General features: G+C 43.6%; 1 protein-coding gene across 1 annotated transcript in view; it reads right to left on the bottom strand.

Annotated features, from left to right (window-relative positions):
• LOC138035461 (uncharacterized) overlaps nucleotides 1-2,945 on the bottom strand; it is a 5,598-nt gene extending 2,653 nt beyond the window's left edge. Inside the window, exon 1 of the mRNA XM_068882141.1 lies at nucleotides 1,304-2,945. The gene's annotated coding sequence lies outside the window, so the exon portion shown is untranslated. The remainder of the gene's footprint in view (nucleotides 1-1,303) is intronic.
• Between the last annotated feature and the right edge of the window lie 4,555 nt (nucleotides 2,946-7,500).

Below are 7,500 nucleotides of genomic sequence, written 5' to 3'. Positions count from 1 at the left end.
GGGTAGGGAGGGAGGGAAAAATCTTGATGATCCAAGTTTAGTCCGCCCATTTTATCCCAAGCAAGGAATAGTCTTGAGGATGTATAGGGATGATACGAAAGGCCGATTTTATGTCGGTTTTTGCCATGAAGCAGCCAACCCCCAAACGCTGAACAATTTTCACTGCCTGATTTATGGTGGCGTAATGAACAGTAGAACAGTCGTCGGGAATGTTATCATTAACCGAAAAACCCGAGGGATAGGATAAGTGTTGAATTAAGCGAACCTCGTTTGGTGTCTTTTTGGGAACTATGCCAATGGGCGAGGTGCGAAAATCAGGAAAGGGAGCGTTGGTTAAAGGTCCAACAATCCTGCCAGCATCAATTTCCTTTTGCAATTTAGACAGGACCAAATCCGGGTTTTGTAGGGCGCTTTTCAGATTAGGAGACTCGAACGGGGCGCGATTGCCAATAAATTGTATGCGAAAACCATAACGAAAGCCATGGACCAAATATCTAGCCAAATTAGACACATAATCCTGGAGCAAAAATTCAAGCCGATCCACCTTTACGGGCGTGACCGGTGTGCTGAGCAGAATTGAGGACGCCGGATATTCCTGATTTAGGGGGACCGAGGCGAGTGTGGTTCCCGGACGCGGAACAGTGACTTGCGGGGTGTTTTGCCCCGTATTTGTAGCAGATATGCTCGTAATTGCAGCCACTACAGGTTTTCCCGGCATGAAATGTCCAACAAGTACCCTTGGGAAAGGTGCGTGAACGAGAACGGGGTCGATTGTCATGGGTTTGGTGAGCGGGTATTTTCCCGCGGGAATTCACCATCGCCCTGAGCCATAGTTCCCAGTGAATTTGATCCCATGGGTGCTGTTCAGGGGCGGACTGCCTCAGAAAACGAAATTGCTCGTCGTAGAAAAGCCACTCACCCGACTTAAAGGCAATATCGCGCACTACTTCACAATACTTCATTAATTTTGGAGCATCCTGGGGCACCCTTTCTACATAAATTGCGACAAAAGTATTGAAGGCAGTTATCCACTGGGTAATGGTCTGCACCTTTTTAGAGGACTGCACGGGCTCTAGATGGAGACGGTTCTGTGAGGAAATAGTATTCCCCGGCGAGAGTGATAGTGCGAACTTTTCAGTCGGGGGCCCAACGCCTAAAAGCGCCCCAAAGTCTACATATTCGTTTTGCCAAATCTTGGCTTTGATCTTAGCACTCACGCGTGATCCCAGGGAAATGGCGATGCTGGTAAATAATTGGCGGGGCCCATCTTCGGTCCCAGACAAGGTGCAAGATTCAAGCGTACCTGAGACTCCCGTGAGCGCCGTTACCTCGTCGTCCACCGCCTGATCATTTGGGTGCACAATTGACGTGGAAGGAACTGGGGTTAACTCGTCATTGGTGCTGGAACGTCGATTCGCTAGGGCAGCATTCACGGCTTCAGTGACGGCCACAGAAATTGTAGTTGCCAGAGCCTCGACATTCACTTGCATAAGCCCAGAGTCGTTATTGGCTTGAGGAGTTGCAGATGAAGCCACGGAGGGCGTTGTAGGAGCCACTTCAGGGAGCTCAGAAGGACGTAACCGCTTTGAGCGACGAGAATTTTTTACCCAACGTGCGTTTCTTGGGAGGCATAGCTGCTGATGAAAAAGGCTACCGGAAAGATAAACTAAGCTAATTAAAAGGGAAGGGTGACTGCAAGTGTTACCCACAATGATTAGAAGTCAATTAAGAATCAACAGATGGCCCGCATCTGGTTAAACTGATAAGCTGAGCTATCTGAAAAATGAATCGGAGCAGGAAATTCCTCAGAGGGGCGTATTGTAAAATAGCCTGAATAAAAAATGACAACAGCGAGAGCGTGTGTGCTAGCGCAAAAACGTAACAAAAAGCCGAGTTCCATAGCGGTGTGAGAAAAAACAGAAGCCGAGTGCATTGGACACACCTAACCTACTCGGTGGTCGAAAGGATTGTACACCCGTATGGCTTCTGTAATTAGCTCACAATAAAAAACAACCAAAGCCGGTATAACAAATAACATCGGGCACACTGTGCCATCAGGCGGATATCCGCACATGATATAAGAAGTTGTGAACAGCGTGGAATGCTGCAGCCAAAAAGTCAGCAACGTGTAATTCCAACTGAAGGCTGATTCATTAAAATTAGATATTCATCGGCTTGGTGAACATAAACCGCAAGGAACTGGCGAACAAATAGCAAATAAATAGCAAATCTTTTCAATGATGAGAGATTGCGATTGCTTAAATGCTTTCATTGTGTAGGGAATGTAGGCATCTTAAAACGGCCCCCCTGAGGCTCCTAAAAAGTCGATAATGGCCGCGCGAGTTTAAATGAACGCCATCGCTGGAATAAAGGCTAACCTTGGTATTCCAAAAACCCCTGTGCCTCCAATAGAAGGAGTACGGGAGTGGCTCTAGCAGGACCTTCAAGTACTTGACTAAATCGCGAACGCGTTTATTATACATAGGGCTCGATTCTCGATAAACAGTTTGGCAAACGCAAACACGTTTGACCTGAAAGCGGTCATGAAGCACAGTGACTAAATCCTCAATAGCAGAAGCTATCGACAACGGGTCAGCGTGTACGAGATCGTTCGATCCCAGCTGTAAAATGACAATCTGGGGCAGAAAAGACTCAACCATCGGTAAATCAAAGGCACGTGCCTTTGCAATAGTTCTACCGCCAACACCATGCCATTTGATTTCGCAGGCTTCGGCAATGAGAAAATTGGCGTTAAGGTCGGGATGAGAGGCAATAAAGTCCTTTAAACGGCGGATAAAGGAGTGGCCAAGAATCAATACCCGAGGTGGAGCCATGCCAAACGTTTAGGGAGAATAAAGCCCTCTAAAAAAGAACTTAAGCAGCATACAACTTGCCTGAAAAATCTTGATGATCCAAGTTTAGTCCGTGAAGGAACAGCTAAGAGCGCCAGTCACGAAGATTGCAATCCCTTAACTAGACCTCTCCTTACTCCGCCCTTATCTATGATTGGCTCATTTTTCTGGCTGAATGCATCTATTGACCCGAGGAGGTCAAAGTCGACGACATAAATAGCATCATTCCTTACAGTAATAATGCCCTTTTTGTCCCAGGAGTTATAAACTGTCGTTGCTATTTATATTTCCCTCTTTTTATGGGTCATGTCCCTTGTAACAAGTTGAAATGGAATTATGTATGGTGAATTTAAAAAAGGGAATGCTAAACGTCACGCAATCTTCCGAAAGTATCACTTTATTTCAAGGTATGTCAAATCCAAAACACTGAACAAATCGTCTTGAAATTGTCATTATTTAGTACGATGTCCTTTCTCAATAATAAGCGTTTGTGGCGTGAGCTTAACTTCGCTGGACGTTCGACATCCACATTTTGGCGTTGTAAATGACCTTCTCGGTAGTGATTACTTGCGTTAAAATTTCTCTTTTTTTAGAATGCGTTACATCGAGGCCCGTGAGATATCACTTTCCCTGACAATATCATTCACTATCCCTTCGCAAATAGATGGCAAGCGTTTACATGACCTTATCTCGTTAGAAATGTTCTGTGTGAAAACCATGTTCGACACTGAAATGTCTGAAATCATACCATTGACTGCTAGATCACCGTAATAAAGAAAAAGGTGATCTAAGGGAATTAGTAAATCATAGACTGAAAGATAATTATCCCATTCCCATTTCATTTCTTTTTTCCCAATCCCCAGTGAGCAAATCTCAGTCCCAGTGACTCAGTCCACGATATTTACAGGTCTTAAGAGCCTTTCTGAAACATGACTTGGCGTTGAATCACCTTGACAGACAATGAAGTGCACGAGGCCCTCTGGAAAATTTCCAATTCTTTTCTTTAGTTTTAAGCACAAAGGGAGCTTTTCTGAGATCCCTCCTTCAATGAAATCAATGAGATAATATTTAAAAATATTAAATAACGTTTTCTGGTGTTTTCAATCTAAGGGAATTGGTTAATCATAGACTGAAAGACAATTATCCCATTCCCATTTCATTTCTTTTTTCCCAATCCCCAGTGAGCAAATCCCAGTCCCAGTGACTCAGTCCCATTTTCCCAGGGCAAAAACAGGCCAATTCCAGTACTCCTTTTACCCCTTCAGGACCCTCTTTATACCGTTTCTTTGACAAAAAATTACGCGAGGTCAGTTTTTTTTTGTGTGTTGTTTTTTTGCTACGAGGATAACAGCGAAAAAAGCACTACTTTGGCGCAAATTTTCTGTGATAAAAAACTTGTTCAGAAATCAAACGTCTACGTTAACAGCACACAGCAGGTTTACTCCTTAGTATCTAACGAGAAGTCTTCTTCTCACTACTCTTTCCGCCTACGGCCGCGCTTCAGCCATTTGATGAGAGCTAGCCAGTCTCAAGTTGGATTCTGGATTCTGGGTAATTTTGCCATTCCATGACAAGGCAAGACCCTCCATTCTCATTTCATAGATTTTTTTATAAGTGATCATGAGTGTTTATACTGTTTATAAGTGATCATGAGTGTCCAGTCCTACCAGCAAAACACAGCATCGTTATGATATTATATCTGCGCGCCAAAACCATAACATATTCCATCAAAATGGCGGGAATTCCTCCTCGGAGACGAGTTACTCGAAAGTCATAGCGGATCCGGCTATTTCTCGCGGGTCGCGCTGTCAGTGAAAACGGTGAATGCTGCACTTTATCGAGTAAATATCAAACTTGAGCTTCAATCATTTCAGATGGTATTCAAGGGAGAATCGCCCGTCATTTCTGTCAGAGCTCGCCGGATATACTTTATGAACACCCCGGGGGGGGGGGGGGGGGAACCCTTAGCCTATTCCAGAGCTAGTTTCAGCAGAATTCCTGCCATTTTCATAGGATATATTATCGTTTTGGCGCGCAGGTGGCACTAATAACAAATTTACGGACGTATACAGAACATGGACCCCAGGTCCATGGACCACCCCTGTGGACCCGGTCCATGGACCACTTCATGGGCCCGGTCCATGGACTACCCTTGTGGACCACCCCACATTTTGCAAAGTTACAAGTAGAAAAATCTTTAGACGAGAGAGAGAGGTGATCCTCTTTCACTTATCTGGACAATTAAAGCAACTGTCTGTTTATAGACACCTGAAAAACTCAGGTGACTTCAACAGGATTCGATCCCATGACCTCTGCGATGCCGGCACAATGATCTACCAAAAGAGCTTTGAGGCCACTCAGTTTGCTGGCATCATTTGTTCCGGTGAAGGACTTTCTGAATGAAATTAACTGATATTTGAAAAGCGGGTTATAAAAGAATCCCTTTGGAGCCACCGGAAAGGTGACGTACTGCCTGTAAAACAAGCAATTGCTTAGATCAGTAGCCCATATGAGCGAACAACAGCCCTATAATACCACTAATGAAACTCCTGCGGATCCCGATGGCCAATCAAAAGAAACTAACTTGACGTCTTAGCGTCACCTAACCGAAAATGCCATTGTCTTTTTACAGAAAAGGTAGTCTAAAAATAAATCGTACATGGGCTCCTAATCTAGAAACATATCGTGGCTCAGTATAGGAGTTGTTCGCTCCTTGTCATGGACTCCTGCTAAAATTTTCCAGATAAGAGCGAGGATCGGCACTTCTCCCTTGCGACTGAAGATTTTTCTTCTTGTAAAACCTATTGAATTTACAACTGAATTGAAATGAGGGGTGGTCCAAAGGGGTGGTCCATGGACCGGGTCCATGAAGGGGTGCATGGACCGGGTCCGCAGGGGTGAACCATGGACCTGGGGTCCATGTTTTGTATACGTCCCAAATTTACGCTCGGCGAGGTGCAATTTCATTATTTCAGTAAATAATAAAATGACGCACAAGGTTTCTTTATTATTTAGAAATAATGCATTTACAGCCAACCTCGTTCCCAGGTCTCTTCTCTGCCTCCATGGAGGCAGAGAAGAGAGACCCTGGGAACGAGGTTGATTTACAGCCTGTTTAGGTAACTTAATGATATGTAAATAATTGTTTAAGGGACAGCCTGGTTTATAATTTATAAAATTTATTAAGTTGCTTGATGAATTATTTATATCAATTGTATACGTGTTTAGTATGATATAATATCATGTTTATGTATGCGTGTTTAGTATGATATACATATCATGTTTACTAAGAAGTAATGATTACATATCAGTCAAAGAGTACTTGTTCATTATTATATATAAATTTTTTTGGACCTTCCAATTATTTGTCAATACCAAAAACAGGCATGTACTAAGGCTAAATACAGAGCTCTCAAGTCTTAAAAAGTTTCCAAAGCATGAGATGCTTGGTGCAGATTACGCCAAGGGCGCAAGTGTTCCAAGTGTTCTGTGTTTCTTGTGCCGGAGGCGCCAAACAATTCTGGGGGGCTCGGGGGCGTGCTCCCCCGGACATTTTGTTAACTTCTCAAATCGCTGGAAATGCACCGTCGAGTCCGCCATTTTCAGTTTCTTTCATGCTGCTTGCTAAGAGAGCCCATGTTGTTATGGTCAGGCTGAGCTAACATATCGGCCTATAATTCATATATAACGAGTGAAAGTCCTGAAGAAACAAGAAAATTGGTCGCACACGAACAGATTGAACATTGGCCAAGTTCAGTGCCAGTGAAGTAGCGAATTCGGAATTCATGAGCACTTCTGAAATCTTAAAGGGTAGAGTTACCTTCGAGAAAAGTGCCAATGCGTGAGAAATGCTTTTGTTGGTGTGAGAGCGTGAGAGCGTGAGATTGCATCGAATTGCGTGAGACAAGACATACTATTGCTGCTTTGTGGAAAATATCTGGATGTTTTTGTTTACGTAATCTCTATTGCCTCCTTTAGTTTCGCCCCATGTAAGGTAATCCAAGAGAGTCCTGGATTCCAGATTCTACGCTGTGGATTCCGGATTCCGGATTACGCATTCCATGTCTGAGAATAACGGATACCACCCTGTGGATTCCGGATTCCATGTCTGTGGATTCGGATTCACATCCATGGATCCGGATCCATGGATTCAATTAGCTGGATTCCGTATTCCACAGACCAAAATTACTTGGATTCCGGATTACCTTACATGGGGCGATTTCGTGATCAGCCCTGTAAAAAGGTTTTTGAAAGAAATTTAACTGTCCTTTGGGATGCATCTTCTATGTCAAGGGTATAATTAATTTGTGTCTCTTTTCCCGGGCTCTTTTCCTGCTCATTGCGGAGTGAATTGAAATGAGAAACACATCGCAGAAAGAAGTTAGATGCACCAATGTCAGTTGAGGTCAATAATGTTTTCGCTGGGCCTTCACACTCTTGCCAGTGTGTTGTTAACCAGCGAGGCTCCCTAAGATTTAAAGAAAACTAAATTGAGGGAAAACGGAAGGGCCTGATACAACACTGTTCTCAGGGCTTTTCTGCAACGGTTATGCCAATGAACATCTTTCAAAATCGTGGACCATTATCCCAAAGTCCTATTACATCATTTATTTATCATTTATTTATTTTAATTGCAATTTAATGGTAG

The sequence above is a fragment of the Montipora capricornis genome, unplaced genomic scaffold, assembly GCF_036669925.1.
Source record: "Montipora capricornis isolate CH-2021 unplaced genomic scaffold, ASM3666992v2 scaffold_4, whole genome shotgun sequence".
In the NCBI taxonomy this organism is placed as follows: domain Eukaryota; kingdom Metazoa; phylum Cnidaria; class Anthozoa; order Scleractinia; family Acroporidae; genus Montipora; species Montipora capricornis.
This window is presented reverse-complemented; position numbering and strand designations above follow the sequence as displayed.